This window comes from Muntiacus reevesi, chromosome 1 (genome assembly GCF_963930625.1).
Source record: "Muntiacus reevesi chromosome 1, mMunRee1.1, whole genome shotgun sequence".
In the NCBI taxonomy this organism is placed as follows: Eukaryota; Metazoa; Chordata; class Mammalia; order Artiodactyla; family Cervidae; genus Muntiacus; species Muntiacus reevesi.
Genome location: NC_089249.1, coordinates 113,525,516 through 113,545,182, shown reverse-complemented (window position 1 = coordinate 113,545,182; position 19,667 = coordinate 113,525,516). Strand labels below are relative to the sequence as shown.

General features: G+C 39.3%; 1 pseudogene; it reads left to right on the top strand.

The window, feature by feature from the left end:
* The first annotated feature begins 18,250 nt into the window (after positions 1–18,250).
* LOC136146616 (histone-lysine N-methyltransferase SETMAR-like) lies at positions 18,251–19,283 on the top strand (annotated as a pseudogene).
* The last annotated feature ends 384 nt before the right edge of the window (positions 19,284–19,667 follow it).

Genomic DNA, 19,667 nt, shown 5'->3' with positions numbered 1-19,667 from the left:
GACACCAACACAGCAAAGAAATTTTTGAAGCAGATGTTCACTTTGTTAATATCAAAGGCATGAAAGAACTTAACACAGAAAAATAAAACAGATAATTTATGCAGTCTTTTTATTAAACATTTTGGTGCTTGGGAAAGTTTTATTTGTTATGGTTATTTCACTGTAGGGTTTTTTTTGGGGAGGGGGGTTTCCCTATTATTTGACTTTGTATTCCTTTTCTTTGCACATTCATAATAGTGGCATTTGAATTAATAGAGCATGTACATAAAGATAGAAGGGTAAAAAGGATAGATAGAAATGGAAAGCAAAAATAAGAACAAAGATAAAGATTGGGCCAGGCCAGGGACAGGGAGGAAGATGTCACTGTAGTGAGGCAGCGGTCAAAGCCACTGAGGCAGGACCTCAGCGCTTGTCTTCTGAAATCAGCACAGACTCATTCCTGGGGGGTGCTGTTACCAGATACTGATACGGCAAAAGTGTAGAACGCAAAGTAAAACTGAGAAGATGGAGTAGGCTCGAATTCTCCATTTACACATGATTACCGTGGTGAACACGACAGAGACAAGCAGCCACTCATTGAGTGCTGAATCTCTGACAAGCAGTGATTTCTCGAAGCTCTTCACCAACATCACACTACTGAACTCTTACAACAGCCAGAAATAGGAGATCTTAAGTGGCCTCTGCTGCAAAAATGGAATAAACTCACAGAGGTGAAATAAGTTTCCCACACTCAGACAACAAGCAAGTGAAAGAAGCAGGATTCAAAATTCAGGTCTGTTTGACTCTTGCGCCATTGCTTTTGCCCACTCTACACACGACCCCACTCCACAAACATCTGCACAAACCTACTATCCAAAAATCAGTGGACTTAAGTACGCCACTGTAGACGATCTCTGCTCTTATTATGGAGAGTATAAGAAAAGAATGGTTCTCTTCACATGTGGTTCACAAATACCCCGGGTCCAGACCCTTTGGTAGTTCAGCTGGTAAAGAATTCACCTGCAATGCAGGAGAGCCGGTTTGACTTCTGGGTCAGGAAGTTTCTCTGGAGAAGGGATAGGCTACCCACTCCAGTATTCTTAGGCTTCCCTGGAGGCTCAGATAGTAAAGAATCCGCCTGCAAGGTGGGAGATCTGGGTTCAATCCCTGGGTTGGGAAGATCCCCGGGAGGAGGGCATGGCAACCCACTCCACTATTCTCGCCTGGAGAATCCCCATGGACGGAGGAGCCTGACTCCTCCATGGGGTCGCAAAGAGTCGGACATGACTGAGCAACTAAACAAAACACAGCCCCAGATCCTTTCCTGCTCCGTGCCCACCAGGACCTTCACTTATGTCCCTCGTCTCCCTAAGAAGACAAGAGGAGTCCAACCGATTCTAGCACTCACAGTGGAAAATTCATCATGGGAGCAATAGCAGGGAAGCAGAGGTGTGGCTGAACTGAGGTATTGTTACCCACTTCTTAAACAATATTAAGGCAAGGAAGAGTGGGGTGTGAGTTTAGAGAGAGAAGTTGTAGGCATACTAAAGCTCCCAGCATTAAAACTCACAACCTTTCTGCCTAAGCAGGATAGCAACAAACCCAGCAGGCTCTGGTAATCAGGAGACAGTATTGCAACAGTCTCCTGTGCATTCTGATTGAAAATTCAGCTGCATAACCTTCCATGAACTGTTTATCTTATGTACTTATTTAACTAACATTCAAACTGACAAGACTCCTATTTCTGGGCCTTCTTTTTATACTTTCATGTTCGAACGATCAGATGAAGCTCAGATACCACAAACTTTGCATGTTTTTGATTTTGCACATAAACTGAAGGTTAGAATTCTAGTCTGTGTCCTCAGTCATTCAATTCTTTTAGATCTTTGAACACGACTTCAAACCCTGCCAAAACACAACCCAAATACAGACTTGCTTCTATGTCTGTACAAATACGTAAAAGAAATGGGTATGTCAACTTTCAATGGATACCAGCCTAATTGAAGCTTTAACTACTGTCAGGGAACAAAGGCAGCCAGTGCTAACTACGTCTGCTTTGTTCAAGGGTAAGAAGACATTCGGAATGATGAGGAATGAATAAGTGCAAGTAGCAAAATGGAAATAATCTAAAAACTTTCCTGGCCTCTGCAATTCATACCAACATCTCCCTATTCTGACTTCTTCCTGCACTTACTACAATACCTAACTACATTAAATACCTAATTATACACACTGTATAAAAAGCATTAGTTTTTCTTTCATGCACATCAGTCTTGCAAATAAAAATAATATTATAGTTGTGAGATATTTCAGCACAATCATACATACAATCTGACTTTATCTCCACGATAGCACATTGAGGTAGATATACTGTGTTGAACTTTGTGGATTTCACAGATGAGGAAACAGGCTGAAGGTGTTACTGACATGACAGTATTCATTAAGAGGAGAGCTGGGAATCAAAGCCGATCTCCAGGCTCCATATCCACTGCTTTTTCCCTAACATCACACCACCTTAACTGAAGAGTAATGAGACTTCTGCTTTCCTTCATAATGCAGAGATGGAGAGATGTTCAACAAATACCTGCTCTTGGCTGTCCACTTCTCCTCCTCCATTGGTAAAGCAATCTGTAGCAGAGAAAGTGTACACTTTCAATCATGCTATGAGTCCACGAGACCTCAAGAGGAGGGGGACCTGGGAGAAAGCATAACCTTTCAGCTTGTAGGCATGATAGTGACTATTTAAAATTCTTCAAGTCTTCAGTGAGTGTACAGTCTTAACTGTTCCCATGTCAGGTTCAAACCACATCGTCCCCTGCTGCCTCTCACACATGTTGACGGACCACTAAATGTTACTAGGCTGGCAAGGGTGGGAAATTCAAAGTTCAACAAAGGCACTATGATCTCTACATAACTGCTACATTTAGCTCCTGTTCCCACCATTTTTCTACCACCATTCTTAGACCCAGCTATTTTGTCTCTACATTCCAATCTCTCTCTCTTGAATGTTTTTTCTCCTGCTGGGCCACTCTGGAAATACTGTAATAGGTGTTATAACAGCTTTTTTCTATGGTATTTCACCAAAATAGGAAGACACAGAGTCACTGAGATCAACACACAACCAGTGTTGGGCTGGTGCCTGGTCTGACTCATCTCCCCTTATTCTATGGGAAAAGTCAAAATAACTGAATTTAGCACAAACAAGATCAAAAGTGGTGGAGCAGGCTTAAGGACAAGTCTGTTAGGTTCTTAGAATTCATGCTACAAGGTCAATATCATGATCGCACAACATCAAAAAGGTAAACAGAACCTGAGGCATGTAGCATCCAAAACCTACCCCTTATATCATCCATGTCTGTATCCTGGTTGCCTAATGCAGTGACTTTCAAGGTGGATGGTACCACACATCTCATGTCTGCTTTCTTTACCCACAGCTACAGTCAAAACCCATCTGTTCTGGTTCTGCTCACTCAAGGAATTGCTTTCTCCTACTTAATCTTTATAGGATATGCATAGGTTAATTTATGCCCCGTCCAAGATGGCACGTGCATTTTATTTTTTTAACTTTTTTATTAAAAAAATTTTTTTTCCATTTATTTTTATTATTGGGAGGCTAATTACTTTACAATATTGTAGTGGTTTTGCCATACATTGACATGAATCAGCCATGGATTTACATGTGTTCCCCATCCCAATCCCCCCTCCCACCTCCCTCCCCATCCCATCCCTCTGGGTCATCCCAGTGCACCAGTCCTGAGCACTTGTCTCATGCATCCAACCTGGGCTGGTGATCTGTTTCACCCTTGATAGTATACTTGTTTCTATGCTATTCTTTCAGAACATCCCACCTTCGCCTTCTCCCACAGAGTCCAAAAGTCTGTTCTGTACATCTGTGTCTCTTTTTCTCTTTTGCATGTAGGGTTATCGTTACCATCTTTTAAAATTCCATATATATGCGTCCGTATACTGTATTGGTGTTTATCTTTCTGGCTTACTTCACTCTGTATAATGGGCTCCAGTTTCATCCATCTCATTAGAACTGATTCAAATGCATTCTTTTTAATGTCTGAGTAATATTCCACTGTGTATATGTACTACAGCTTCCTTATCCATTCGTCTGCTGATGGGCATCTAGGTTGCTTCCATGTCCTGGCTATTATAAACAGTGCTGCGATGAACATTGGGGTACACATGTCACGTGCATTTTAACAAAAGTCTTCTAAAACCTATGCCTTAGTTAAAGTGAAAGTGAAAATCACTCAGTCATGTCTGATTCTTTGTGACTCCATGGACTATACAGTTCTCTAGGCCAGAATACTGGAGTGGGTAGCCTTTCCCTTCTCCAGGGGATCTTCCCAACTCAGGGATCAAACCCAGGTATCCTGCATGGCAGGCAGATTCTTTACCAAAGGCATGTACTTAATGGTGATAATTTCAAACAAGAGTGTAGAGGAGCCTCTCATCAAATCATGTTCTCAAGTCAACTACTTATACCCTCATTGACCAAAAGCGCCAAAATATCCAAATGCTAAGTTCACTAAAACAAGTCACTTTTTGTCAGATGGGTAGTCATATAAGTTTTCCTCTAGGTATGTTTCTGTCAAAATCAAGACAGACAAATTTAACATAAATTACTGAGCATTTGGGGTTCATCTTCTCTGTGTTGGACCTGTGCTCTAGGCTAGAGGTACAAATATGGACGAGGGTCAGCTCCAGCCCTTAGAGCTTACTGTTTTGAACTAATTACTCATCCAACTCATCTTCTAAACCTGCAAGTCTTTAGCATACTGTTTAGATTATTTAAACTAGAACTATATTCCATCACCATCATCAATGTACTTTAAGCTCCCTTATTCCAATCAAATTAATAAACCCACCCACATTTTGAGTGATAAACCTTAAGTGATCATGTGTGGCAAAATTTAATCTCAAGGGATCCTGTGTGGCAAAGGCACAACTGACAATATGCATGGGTTTACAACACCTCTGCCCTGAGCCATCCCCAAAAGTCAGATTACCACTCTACTCAAACTAGATAAGTAGTAACTGCCTAACAACAATTCTAGGGTGTTGTTTTGATCCTGCTGACTTTCACTTATTTTTAATAGTGTCCAAAATGCCTGTGGCCCAGTCCTCCTTGCCTGTGGTCCAAAAGCAGTAGGCCCGCAGTGACAATGAAGGCATTCTAGTGCCCTGCATCATAGCGGATCTATGAAAATTCTTAAGTGTTTAAGTGCTTCCTCGAGCTCTCTTTTTGCAGCATTATTTTCCCCTTTTACTTTACCCAGAGCTTACCTGCCTTTCTTTCTCAACTATATATTATTTTGCCATCTCCTGGGGGTCCCATCACGGCATGACAGAATTCTCAGGCCCACCAGGGAGTTTGGAACCACTCATGCTAGATATTTGCTCTTTTCCCCTCAAAATAATGTCCACTGCTTCAGATTTGAGTGACCACTGTTCAGCGTTGATATGATTAACATATATTACTGGTAACTTAGAGCTTTTTTTTAAAGAAAATCAAATATGATAAAACATAGTATCCTAGACACAACAGAAATATGACAGAAATAAAAACAGAAATACAGAGACATTTTTATATTACAGAAATAGCAAAGGCTGCAATAGAGCTGACTGTCGTAGCAGAGCGGGGGCACTCAAAGAAAAGTATTTACTGAGTTCTGAGTGAGTTTCTGCCGGCCACTGGTGAGCATGAGTTGTTTGCATTAGTCACTTCCAGCCTGGCATCTTGCTTCAGGTTGGTCATGTAGAATAACTTGAAGGAGGAAAGAAATGGGGAAGTAATAAACCATCTTGACAAACCACTCCAAAATAATTCTAGCAGATTCCATGCCATCAGCATACCACTCACACTTTGTATAACCCAACAAGCTCCCACTCCCACTCAGAGAGGTTTTGAAAAGAACAGCGTAGTGTGGTCAACTATTTGTACTGCTAACGCCACAGCAGGTTTCAGCAACAACAAAAAGAAACAAACAAAATGCTAAACTCTTCAAGCTACAGCAATGTCGTAAGTTTAACACTCTCAAAAATGTTCAGGAAGAATTGATTAAATGACTCATTTTATCATTTAAAAACATGAAGTTTCTGACTGCACCAAGCATTGAGCTTTTGTTACCACAAGTAAATTATATGGCCCCAGTGACCTCCAGGAATTTAGAATCACCCATCAGCACCTTGAAAAGCTCCAAGATGGGGACTTTGACCCACTACGTAAGTCCCTACTTAGGTAAAGTAAATCAAAGTATTTTAGAGATAGAACTAGGAGAGGGGTATTACTAGCATTGAGATCAGAGACAATATCTTGGAAAATGTTTCTTTGAGAAATGAAAAAACAGAAAAAAGCAAAAGAATCCCTCTTCTGTTTTCTCACTCTGCCCATGGGGGGAAGGGTGGGGAGTGTAAAAGGGATGTGAGCCCTTTTCCTGGTCCAGAGTAAAAGGCTTCGTTTCACTGAGGAAGCCAGATTTCAAGAGATGTAAAAACAGTGTGGGCAAGGCATTTGGTTAGGCTGTGGAGAGAAAGAAGTTCCAGGTATGCTCATTCAAAATTCATGTACTTACTCATTCAAAGCTGCTGGATGTGTTGAAAGATACTGAGGTGAACTAGAATAATGATTTGAGGATACACAAATGGAAATAAGGTCTCTAGTATCCCTGTCTACACACTATTAAATCATCCCTCTAACCTATAGTTATTGAACAAACATCATTTGAGTGTCTACACTGTGCGAGGCATTTTAGTAAGCATCACAAAAGATAAAAAATGAGTAAGATAAGAACCTGCTTTCAGGGAGCTTCCTAGGAGCAGTAATAAGGATAATGTTATTTATAATGAACATACAGTAGACAGAGAAAGTGCCTCAAGGAGATAAAATTAAGGGAGATGAGCGTTCTAAGCGTTCTCAGACTTGGCCAAATCAAACTCCATCTTTTGGAAATTACGGCTATCTCTTTTGAATTTATTCCACACTTGGTTCATTTGGCACTTATCTTTTACTGTCTTATGTTAGTAGGTAGAGGAATTCATGCATGTATGTCTTACCTTCCCAAATAGACTATAAAGTATATACGACTACATCATACTTCTCAGTAATTTCCCACCACCACCAATTATTCAGCACAGTACAGTGTACATAGTCAAGTTTTCCACCAATACTTGTTAGAAGGGTTAGAGTTTCACAAACTTATAGTAGTCCCAGGTACAAGCTGGTTTGGTTTGGTTGTGGTTGTTGGTTGGTTGGTTTCATCTGCCTCTTGCTAGATTCTGACTTCCTTAAGAGCAGGGACCATGCCTTATTGGTCTTTGTAATCTCCCTAAGTTCAGAGTGTCTGCACATAGTAAGCATTCAGTAATGTTTGTTAAATGAGTCAATGTTCAGTAGGAAACTTTCTAAAAGAACCATAATGACACCTTTTGTAGGTGTGAAGATTTACAGCTTACAAATTGCTCTAAGAGACAGGATCTCCTCTAATCCTCTCAACAGAACTGTGGAGTTGCCACTGCGATGACTGCTGCACAGATAACAAGAGGGTGTTCACAGAAGTCTGGTCACCCAGCAGCTAAGAGCAGCGCTGAACTCACAGGTGTGCCCACTCCACATCAAGAGCTCCTTTCACTTGACCACACAAATCATCACATCTCCTGGTGGAGTGATCTGCTTGGACCTTTGGTTCCAAGTCACACTTTGGTATCATGGTACAGCAACTATCGGTGACATATAAAGTCCCTTTCCTGCTTGAGGTCACATCATAGTGACATAGTGACCTCTGGCCACTGAAACGGGCCCAGTTGATTTTGGTTGCGTCAAATGTTGACCTCAATTTGGAATACAGACTGAAGTGGAAAAACCACTTCAATGAAAGAAAATCAAATTTATTCTAAGGATTCATATAAGGAAAGAAAATCTTTCTTTCAGCCAAGTCTGATGGGTCAAACATGGGCAGTGGAACAGGTAAAAAGTCTAGGTCCAGAGTGGAATCCATGTCAAAATTGTCCTTGATGGAACTTTAGGAAGGTCAACAAATTATCTGACACAGGCTTTTAAGATATTAAGGGGCTCTCCAGGCCTTTAGAAACCACCTGTGATTCCCCAAACTCATCTTGTATAGCAAATAAACTCTTGAGTTTTCACCCAAACTTAAAACTCAGGCATCCTAACCTCTCTTCAGCCATCAATAGACATAAGCTGCTTTTTAATGCGTTCCTTGTACTTGCCTTGTCTCCTGTCAGCAGTCAGAGATGGGTTTTTCTTTTTTTATCAAGAAGAGGATTCAAAGAGCCTGCCCCGCAGCAATCCCATACTGCACTTCTTTGTCAGAATCCTAATGACGAATTCTAAATACAGAAGAGACAGTCTCCAGCTGGAGAAGTGAAGAGCTTCCGGGGGCCTGTCGAGTTCCCTGACCCCAGACCTATTTTTATATTTTGATCTTGGGGACTGGGCCTCGTGACTTTCAGAACCCTCAAGTTATCCCCGGGGTTGCAGAGCACTAGCTTAACCAGTCATAGCAAGACTTAAAACGGGGCAGCCAGGATCAAAGTGGTGAACACATGAGGGCATTAGCCACCGGACCAGCCCCTGAGAGAACTGCATTAAGCTGCATTGTGCAAGTAGTTAAATTCTCCCTGTGAAAAACCGTAGCTCTTGAGGCTTTTAGTTTCATACATCTGAATAGCCACTTTAACAGCTACTCACATTTTGATATAAAATGTAAGAACGGATGGCAGTTTAATGTTCCGGTTGAAGTACAGAGAAAACAACACAATTTGAATATTTTTTATTTAAAGCTGCCTAAAGCTCCAAAGTTCAGTGTTACTTGTTCTACATTTCCCTCAGGATGGTATTAAATGGACTTTCCCCTATTCAAGCAGGGTGCATGGGTGAGGGAATGTTTAAAAAAGAGAGAGAAAAAAAGAAAAAAAAAAAAAAACCAAAAACACTGAAGAGTCCGGATTAAGAATAACAGCACAGAGAGGTTCTGTCAATGAACTGACACTTCATTTTTCCTTCCATTGTCTGCTTAGCCAGAGAGCAGGGGACTAGCAACTAGGATGATCACATGAAGGCGGGAAAAACACAACTGTCAGGCTCCAAGGACAAAGCCTACTTTTAACAATACCATTCCTTAAATCCAGACATTAGAGCCGGAGGAATGAGAAAAAAGCAACTCACTCATGGATAGCTTACTGAGGATACTGCAGAAGATTATGCTAATCTTCACTTCATTGTCCTCTGCAAAATGTTTTCATATCAAGCCTTTTATCTGGGGAAGAAGAGATGCCCAACCTCTCAACTCAGTAACAGCCAACACTTTCTGTGTGGTTTCTGCGTAATTAACACCAGCACTAGACCTTTTCATTTGTGCTACTCAAGCTTAGGGCCTTTTGAGGGTGTCCACAGGGGAGCGGCCCTCACCCTTTGCCTGTGGCCCGGGAGCCACAGCTTATGCTTAGATCTGCGTGCCATCTGTTAATGGCAGAGGGAGCAAAACTTGAGCTAACTTTTCCTAGACGTTCAGAAAATGAAAGAGACCAAATCCACCAGCACAAGATGAGCAAGTTATTACTTTAGGGAAAAAAAAAAATCTAACCTAGGAATTCAAATCAACTGCCTCATTTTCCACATCAGAGTTTTGCCTCATTATATAGTAGCTTTCATTTAGGACTCAAAAGGCATGAAAGCGTGAGCTTAGGTGGGAACTTGAATGGACCAAAGGGACACTCTGTGTGTGTTTTTTTTTTTTTTTTTTTTTTGGAAGGATTGAGTTTCAGCATCCACCTCATTTTATTTCAAAATCGTGTCAGAGATGAGCCACATGTCAGCTTCGGGCTACCCTGAGGCTCCAGGCAGCCCCCGTGGGAACACAAAATGTGAGGTCAAATTTTCCTCTCTAATCGATTTCCCTGGCTTTTGCTAACTCAGGTCAGACTCATAAGAATGTCATAACAGCCACTCTTCATAATGATGAAACTCTTGTGAGAGTGTGTTAAAGAGTACACAATGCTTTTCTTTGTTGTGATTGTTAGTGTGAGAATTTAGTCATTAGGAATTTCCCAAACAACATCTGAAAGAAAAGACTAATTGTATATAAAATTACATTTGCCTTTAGATGGATTCCACATGTCCAGAGGTGAAAAACCATCACACTTTTTACCTGTTGTCTGAAAAACTTTGATTAGACTTACTAGACAATTCATTTCTATCCAGAGCCTGGTTTCTATTCTGCTTCAAACAAACACTGTGATCTTGGGAGGAAGGCAGTAGGGGGAGGAGGCCCCTAGGTAAGTGCAAATCCTTCATGGACAGAACAAGGTCACCTGAGATCACAGATATCCTAACTGGGACCACAAAAATCTCCAAGAATCAGCATCCCAAACAGATGACTGTTCCTGAATGAATGCAATTTTTTTTAGCCTAAAGGAAACCAAACTCATAAGTTACATATTTCAAATCTTTCAAAACATGGGTACCATAAAGATATAATAATAAAAGAGGTCTTGATTGATGAAAATTTAGGAACCACAAAACCAGAGAATCTTTAAGATCTCTGGTAGCTTTGTAAATCTCTGAGATGATGCATGTCCTGGCCTAGATGAAGAGGTATTCTTGGTAGGAAGCTCCAGAGTTGGTGTTCTATACGTGTATACACTATGCTAATGCTGTGTCCTTAGTGGATTTTTGTAGACTTGATCCAAACATGAGTTAGCATGGTTCCAACTAATTGAAAAAGAAGCATGAACCATCAGTGTTGACCTCCAGAACATACTATCAACTCTGAAGAGCAAAAAAACCATGTCACTGTCCTTAAAGGAGGCAATTTTAGGACAGCAATGATGCACTGTGAAAGTACTGGGTAATGTTTGCTGCCCCTGATTTCAGCAATGGTTAATGCCAGAGGACTTGTTCTTTGGCCATGCCAACAGTCTCTGATGCGAATGTGCGGGTCATGCCAAATATTCTGTCTTTTAAAACTAAATCTTTCCTGCTTTTTGCTTATTTATTACTTACTGTCTTTAACACACAGGGATCACAATATCAATCATTTTCTCTTTAAAATTTCTGGAGGAAAAGTAGATGAAGGAAAAGAAAGAGAAAGGCATGAGTAATAAATATACTTAATTTTCTCCCTTCAAAATGCTGAAGATTTTGACAGATTGTATTTTGGATAATCAGAAATGTACAAATTCAACATGGAATTACAATATATTTCCTCACAATTACATTTAGGTAAGAATATTACAATTTTTTTAAAAAAAATTTCAACCTTGGGTAAATCTCAAAGATTTTCTCTTGAGACTTTGGTGAGAGATGAGATGATGACAAAAGATAAAATATAAGACTTTTAAGGTACAGTTTATTCCTTTTGTGGGGAAAATATTTCATTTAAATAAATTTTTATTTAAATAAATTTATTTCCTACAGAATTTATACTTCCTATAGTATCTAACCTTATAACTTACCAGTGCTTTGAAGAATAAGGTCACTGCCTGATTATCTAAATTTACTAAGATGAGCATATACACAGGGGATGCTCTAAACTTAGGATACCCGTTAACAATTAAAGCAGCTAAATGTAAAAAGACCACCAGCGGCTTCTTCCAGCAACCACACAATTTGGTGGAATTAAACTATTTCAGGCCTGTTCAATCTTGGAAAAACTGCATAGCTGTGAAAACGCCATTTACTGACTGCCGGGTGTTTGACTTCGTATAAGCTGTTTAGACCACATGAAATCTGCAATGCACTGTTAGATCTTTACAAATTTCATGAAATCTTTTTCGGATATCCAAAAAATCCTGAACTGCTTGAATCTTTTGTATCTTAGCACTGGGGACTGACCCATAATCTTTTTCCCAGCCGGGATACCAAGTCTGGACCCAACCTTGTCACTGATTCCGGCAGCTGCTTCAATTCACCAGAGGGGATGGCAGCAATCCTACTTCTAAAAGAACACCACAAGGGCTTACGTTCATGATGCCTTGAAGAGAGCCTGAAAGAAAGGTCAAAGGTGAAGAAAAGATAAAGTGCCAAACAAGGAGATCAGTAACGCAGGGTCTTCTTGATGAAATCCTAATGTCTGATTCTTCAGGATGCAAGCACCATAATTGCATTTCCAAAAAAGCCTCAGTTTTGTTGGCGTTTGTACGTGCAGGCGTGCCTGTGCTTGTGGGTTTGCCTCCGAGTTTGTGTGTGTGTTTGTGAGCGATGTGGGTTTTGCTTTGCTTTGTTTTTAGGTCGGATCACTGTGCATCTAAAAGCCTCATTCAGTTGTCCTTGTCCCGAGTACTTTGTCTTACACAGGCCGCATTACTCTTGTAAACAGACGCGGCATCAAAGTGAGAGCAGAGAGAGTCACATCAGTGGATTAAGGCCTTCTGCATGATAAAGTAGCTACCTAGGGGGGGATAAACTTAATATGTGAAAGAATGTTATTGAGAGGAATAAAGTACCAAAACTCTGTCATTCTCCTGGTAATGTCCTAATCTAAGGCCTGACACTGGGGCCTTAGGGCAGGGTTAGTGTTAATCAATGAAATACCCATCTGTGTTCCCTGGCCTTATCGCTATTTAAAACTAGCCTAAACTCAATTATTGTCCCTTAGAGACCAAGATGGGATATTAAGTTGATTGAAAGGAATTGTGTCCCACAAAGAAATCCCAGTGTTAAAATGCAGAGGTGTCGACATTGCTAACTAAATTTCAGCTAAACAGAGATTAAATGCTAATTCTTAGAATGGGAAAAAAAGCTGCATAGATTATATCTGGCAAAATATACTTATTTGAAAGCAGCTAAATTCTGGTAGACAGAGTAATCAATCCAGAGCAGCTTGTGCTTTTAGAATAAAATAGATTGTTTATGTCTCCTGTAACATGTATAACAGAATAGATACACAAGGATGAGAGATTCAGAGAGATCTACATTCTCAATTCACAGTAATTGATTGAATCATGATGACTGTTGGAATGATATATAATTTATACCTTGAATAAAAAGTATCATGCAAAATTTCTTTAATTATGCTTAAATTAAAGGTATTTTTTAAAGGCAGAAGGGACCGGGAAAAGAGAGTAAGAGAGAAGCATGATCTTATTTATTGCCCAAGGATGTCCATAATTGCCTTAATAATACCTGAGTATAAAGTGGTAGCATTTTCCATTTTTAATATTCTCTGCTTTGTTTTGTGCCTGGGTTTAATGGCAGCTTATTTTTAGAACAGAGAAGATTTCTCTAAAACCAGGTTCCATGGCATGGACATATATATATGTTCTGTTTATTTCAAAACTTCTCAAAATTATATGTACTGGTTTTGAGAAGTTTTGAAATAAACAGAAAAGCAGGTCTTCAAATATAGTCTAAATCTGAATGAATATATTTTTTATACTTTGGAACCTACATATATATTTAAAGGCAAATAGGTTCATAAGATACCATTTCATAAGTTAATAACGAAATTATAATTAAAAGGCTTACCTGCTATCTATAATACCAAAGAATCCTCATTTTTTGGTGGAATGCTAGTCCTATTAATTATTACATCTAGACCTTTAGGTTCAGATGGTAAAGAATCTGCCTGTGATGCACGAGACCCAGGTTCGATCCCTGGGTTGGGAAGATCCCCTGGAGAAGGAAATGGCAAACCACTCCAGTATTCTTGTCTGGAGAATTCCATGGACAGAGGAGATTGGTGGGTTACAGTCCATATGGTCGAAAAGAGTTGGACATGACTGAGCGACTAACACTTTCATGGGTTTCCCTGGTGGCTCAGCTGGTAAAGAATCTGCCTGCAATGAAGGAGACCTGGGTTCAATCCCTGGGTTCTAATTATTACTAATACTAATTAAAAGGTATGATTATACCATAAGAATAGACTGAAAAATCAATAACAAAATAGCTCAGAAATAAATCATGTGAATATATGATATATGATGGAAGAAAAAGTCAAATGTCAGTAGAGGAGAGGAATACTGTCTTGATAAACAGAGCGATTATCCATCAGGAAAAGAAACCAATTTAGTCATTATCTTGTCTCATGTACCCACTTAAATTCCAGTTGAATTTTAAAAGTTCAGTTGTTTTTAAAAATAATCTATCAAAAGCTAAAGAAATAGTATCAAATATCAAAGTTTTAGAGAGAGAATGATGAAGACAGTAAAAGAAATCACAAAGTAAAAACCATCTGATTTAACTACATATACATTTTAAATCACTCAAGATAATCAGAACTGAAAAGTAAACAGCAAACTAGGGATATATTTACAGCAAATATTATATTAAAAAGCCTAATATCCTTATTCATTGGTGAGAAAAAACTACAACCCTATAGAGAATACAAAACAGTGGAATCATTTTTCAGTCCTCTAACCAAAACTTTTTGTTTTGAATTTTCTCTAGTCAAGACCCAAACTCACCTAACTGAATTTCAGCAGCATGCGCAGATATAAAGTAATTTTTAGAGGTCTTGCTTTTACATGATCTCATAGACTGGTTCTCACACAATGGCTCTTGATGTTGGATACTAAATAGTCCATACATCTTTTTCCAACAGCTATCCTCAGCCATCCATTTTCACTTTGGTTGATGCTATCTAGGGTCTGACTCAGTGCAGCAAGTAGAGGCTGACCAGAGGAGTTACTTCTTGCACTTTTTCAGAGAAAAATGAAGTAACAAAAGGGGAGAGTCAAATGACACAGACATTTCACTAACCCAATAAAGTTAGAAAGTTCAGCCTGGTCTTCTCAACCCCCAACTTCAAATAAAATTTTTTGTTCACATCACTCAGGTGGTCAGGCACTCAGAAAACTAAGAAGAGAAAATAGGAAACATGTTCCAATGTGCTGACATTAATATACAAAATTATAATTTCAACCATCTTACTATAATTCCAGAGAACAATATGTAGTAGTGTGATCCTATTTACACATAACAAATAGGGACACGGCCTTTGTAACACCTAATTCTTTAAGAACAGCCAGTGTGAGGGCATAGCACCATGTGTCAGGGCCGGAAAGGGAAAGAGTTCTGAAGTCAAGAGCATCTGAAAGAGCCTCCAAATGTCAGACTGAAAAAAATCAAAAGCACAAGACTGCTATCTCTCATGGACTGAAGTGGGAGCTGAAGTGCTCTCCCTCAATTAAGCAAAGTGTGGAGCAGCTGATTAACCTGAATGTTACCTTGGTAACCTAAGAATTACACTGTAATGAAATGTGTTCAACGATAGGTATCTTTAATCAGACAAGAGCCACATGAGCATTCTGAGCAAGAGAGCCATAAATCTTGGGTTTCTAGCACTTTAATCATTCATGAAATAAGAGTCTTTTTTGACAAGAAGCAGGCATGGCCACCAGTTACTAAATAAGCAGTAAAAGGACATGCGCTTTAGTATAACAGGGAAACATCCAAGGCTTGACTCCAGGCTTGATTATTATAAAACAAGGACTATGTAACACAGGTATTATAGTGATTACTGACATATTATAAAGCAGAGATTACTAGAATGTCTTAAAATTTTTCAGTGGGACCTTCTTTTAAAAATAAAAAAGGTTATGCTGCAATAAATGAGGAGACTATTTCTTTCCTTCTTAAAATCTCTCTTTAGAAAGGAATAAACATCCCTGATATTTGCTGCATTGATATTCTCTCTCTGTATATTACCCATCCCTCACAGAAGTGCCAAACAATAGACAGTGTATAAATTCTGCAGCATGTGCGTACTGCATTTTTTCCTTTATAAGAGAACCAGTAGCATATATTTTTTAAAAAATAATTAAACACTGTGGCCCATTCCTTTCTCTACATTTTTATTGAACTCTGAAAGTCTCTCTTGGCCTTCCAGGGTGCCGGGAGCATTGATAAACATTTGAAAACTAAATGAAGCTTTTAAAGTGCTCAAAATTGCCTCCAGCACATGCTTGTGACCATCATCCTGAACTTGAGTCTAAAGAGTAAAGTCCTAGGGCCATATTTAGAACTTTAAAGACACATTTTAAAATTGATGGTGAGTCTTTTAAAACCTGTGATCAGGTGAGAGGGAAAGGTCAGCCATTCATCCTTCTTTGTGGTTATGCCTTTGCCAAGGGATACTCCTTCTGAAGATCTCACTACATTTAGCTCTGTTAGGTGGAAAAGAGATAGACAGACAGACAGACATAGACCCCCAACCCCCTTCTCTCCTTAGAATGTTTATCTTACGCATCTAACCATTAATCATATATTAGCCTAAGGCAGTATTTCTCAAAGTGTGTTCTGGAGAATTCTCTGTGAGACATTTATAGGATAGCTTCATCAAGAAAGTTCTGGACCAAATGAAATCCTGGGTTAAACAAAGTTTAACAGGTTTCTTTTTTAGGGACGTTTGGAACCTTTTGTGCTCATATTCACTGGCTTCTCTCCAGACTCTGAGTATCCAGTGGGGAGTAAGCCAGCCATGGTCCCTGCCATCAGGGAGGAACATTCCAGACAGCTCCCTCAGAATGCACAGGTCAAAATGTCATCTTACATTCTATTTGGCACTTTGTTTTCCAAGCCCTCTGGATATCCTTTGCACACAGGAGGTGGTGGGTATTAATATGCCAAATTATCTCCATGAATTTACTTGTGTTTCTTATTTGACTAGTGCTATCACCTTCTCAACAGTCCAGGCTTGAAAACTGACAGTCCCTTTCTACTTTTCTCTCACCCTTAAAACCAGTTGTGATCAAACTCTCACAATTTTTGTCACACTTACACAGTTATGCCCCAGTCCTGGTTTATACTTTTTTAATTGGAGTATAGCTGCTTTACAGTGTTGTTAGTTTCTGCTATGCTGCAAAGTGAAGCAGTTATATGTATAAAATTGCCCACTGTTTTTTAGAATTCCTTTCCACTTAGCTCACCACAGAGCAATTAGTAGAGTTCTCTGTGCTATAACAGTAGGTTCTCATTTCTTATCTATTATATATATAATTGTGTGTATATGTCAGTCCAGTCTCCCAGTTCATCCCACCCTCTTCCCTCCTCAATGACAAAGTTTGTTCTCCACATCTGTGACTCTATTTCTGCTTTACAGATAAGTTCACCTGTACCATTTTTCTAGATACCATATTTAAGTGATATTACACAATATTTGTTTTTCTCATTCTGACTTACTTCACTCTGTATGACAATCTCTAGATCTATCCATGTATCTGCAAATGACACAATTTCATTCCTTTTTATGGCTGAGTAATATTCTATCATCTTCTTTATCCATTCTTCTGTCAGTGGACATTTAGGTTGCTTCCATGTCCTGGTTATTGTAAACAGTGCTGCAATGAACATGGGTGCATGCATCCTTTCAAATTCTGGTTTTCTCCAAACATATGCCTAGGAATGGAACTGCTGGATCATATGGTATCTCTATTTTTAGTTCTTTAAGGAACCTCCATAGTGGCTGTACCAATTTACATTCCCACCAACAGTGTGGGAGGGTTCCCGTCTTTGCACACTCTCCAACACTTATTTGTAGATTTTGTGATGATGGTAATTCTAACTGCTGTGAAGTGATATCTCATTGTAGCTTTGATTTGTATTTCTATCTAGTAATTAGTAATATTGAGCATCGTTTCATGTTTTGTTGGCCATATGTATGTCTTCTTTGGAGAAATGTCTACTTAGGTCTTTCACACATTTTTTGGTTAGGTTGTTTGTTCATTCTGATATTGAGCTGCATGAGCTAATTCTTCCCAGTTAGACTAATAATATCAACTCCTAACCAGTCCTTCACCTCAAGGCTCCCATCTCCCTCAAACACACACACACATACTTCTGCTATCATACACAACATCTAAGATGTCCTACACAGCATTCCCTGAGTTTCCTTAGTCTCTTACTTTGGTATGCAAACACCTGGATGATTTGACTCCAAAAAAAAATCAGTATTTCCAACCTTACTTGCCCACAACAGTCCTCTCCTCCCCTCCCATGGCTTTTATCCACTACTTTCTAGCAACATCAATCTATTAGGTTGCAGCAAAAGTAACTGCGAAATTCTATCATCTTCTTTATCCATTCTTCTGTCAGTGGACATTTAGGTTGCTTCCATGTCCTGGTTATTGTAAACAGTGCTGCAATTTGCCATTTGATTGGCATTGCTGAAATTTGCCATTTGATATTGGAATACATTCTTAAATAAATGTAGTTATTTTATACATCATTTTAATGTACATTTCTCACTTTATGTTTTTTTGTTAATAACATTACTTGCTGTCTATTTTATAGATACTTTAAACTATAGAAATGATATTAGACAAAAAGCAAATTCGAGCAATTTTTTTATTCGAGTTCAAAATGTGTCATAAAGCAGCAAAGACAACTTGCAACATCAACAATGCATTTGGCCCAGGAAATTCTAATGAACATACAGTGCAGTGATGGTTTAAGAAGTTTTGCAAAGGACATAAGAGCCTTGAAGATGGAGAGCATAATGGCCAGCCATCAGAAGTTGACAACGACCAACTGAGAGCAATCATGGAAGCTGATCCTTTTACAAGTACACAAGAAGTTGCCGAAGAACCCAACATCGACTATTCTACCGTCATTCAGCATTTGAAGCAAATTAGAAAGGTGAAAAAGCTCGACAAGTGGGTGCCTCATGACCTGACAGCAAATCAAAGAAATCATCATTTTGAAATGTTGTCTTCTCGTAATCTACACAACAATGAACCATTTCTTGATTGGATTGTGTCGTGTGACAAAAAGTGGATTTTATACAACAACCGGCAAAAACCAGCTCAGTAGTTGGACTTTAAAGAAGCTGCAAAGCACTTCCCTAAAGCCAAACTTGCGCCACACAAAAAAAGAAGGTGATGGTCATTGACTGGTTGTCTCCTGCTGGTCTGATCCACTACAGCTTTCTGAATTCTGGCAAAACCATTAAATCTAAGAACACTCAGCAAATCAATGAGAGGCACAGGAAGCTGCAACCCCTGCAGCTAGCACTGGTCAACAGAAAGGGCCCAATTCTTCTCCAGGACAATGCCCAATGACATGGCGCACAACCAGGGCTTCAAAAACTGAACAAATTGAGCTACAAAGTTTTGCCTCATCTGCCACATTCCCTGACCTCTCACCAACTGACGACCATTTCTTCAAGCATCTCAACAACTTTTTGTAACGAAAATGTTTCCACAACCAGCAGGAGGCAGAAAATGTTTTCTAAGAGTTTGTTGAATCCTGAAGCATGGATTTTTATGCTACAGGAATAAACAAACTTATTTCTCATCAGCAAGAATATATTGATTGTAATGGTTCCTATTTTGATTAATAAAGGTGTGTTTAAACCTAGTTATAATGTATTAAAATTCATGGGCCGAAATCGCAATTAACTTTTGTACCAACCTGATACTTAAGGACCACAAACTTGCCAGAGAGAGCCTTTGCCCCATGTGGAGCAAGTAAAATACCGTACATTTCTCCAGCTTCAGTCCTACAACTTGAATGAAATCTCCCGCTCCGGGCCCTTGCAGTTAGAATCACCCTCACTTCTTGTGCTCTTGTAGCACGTTCTTAGTGTTTCTAGTCTCACACATATCACTGTCTATCCTGCATTTGAAACTTTTTATGTATTTGTCTGTCTCACCTTCTAACTTGTGAGATCCTGAAAAACAGAGATGGCGTCTTTTGATAGCACCTCAGCATCTGGTACCAG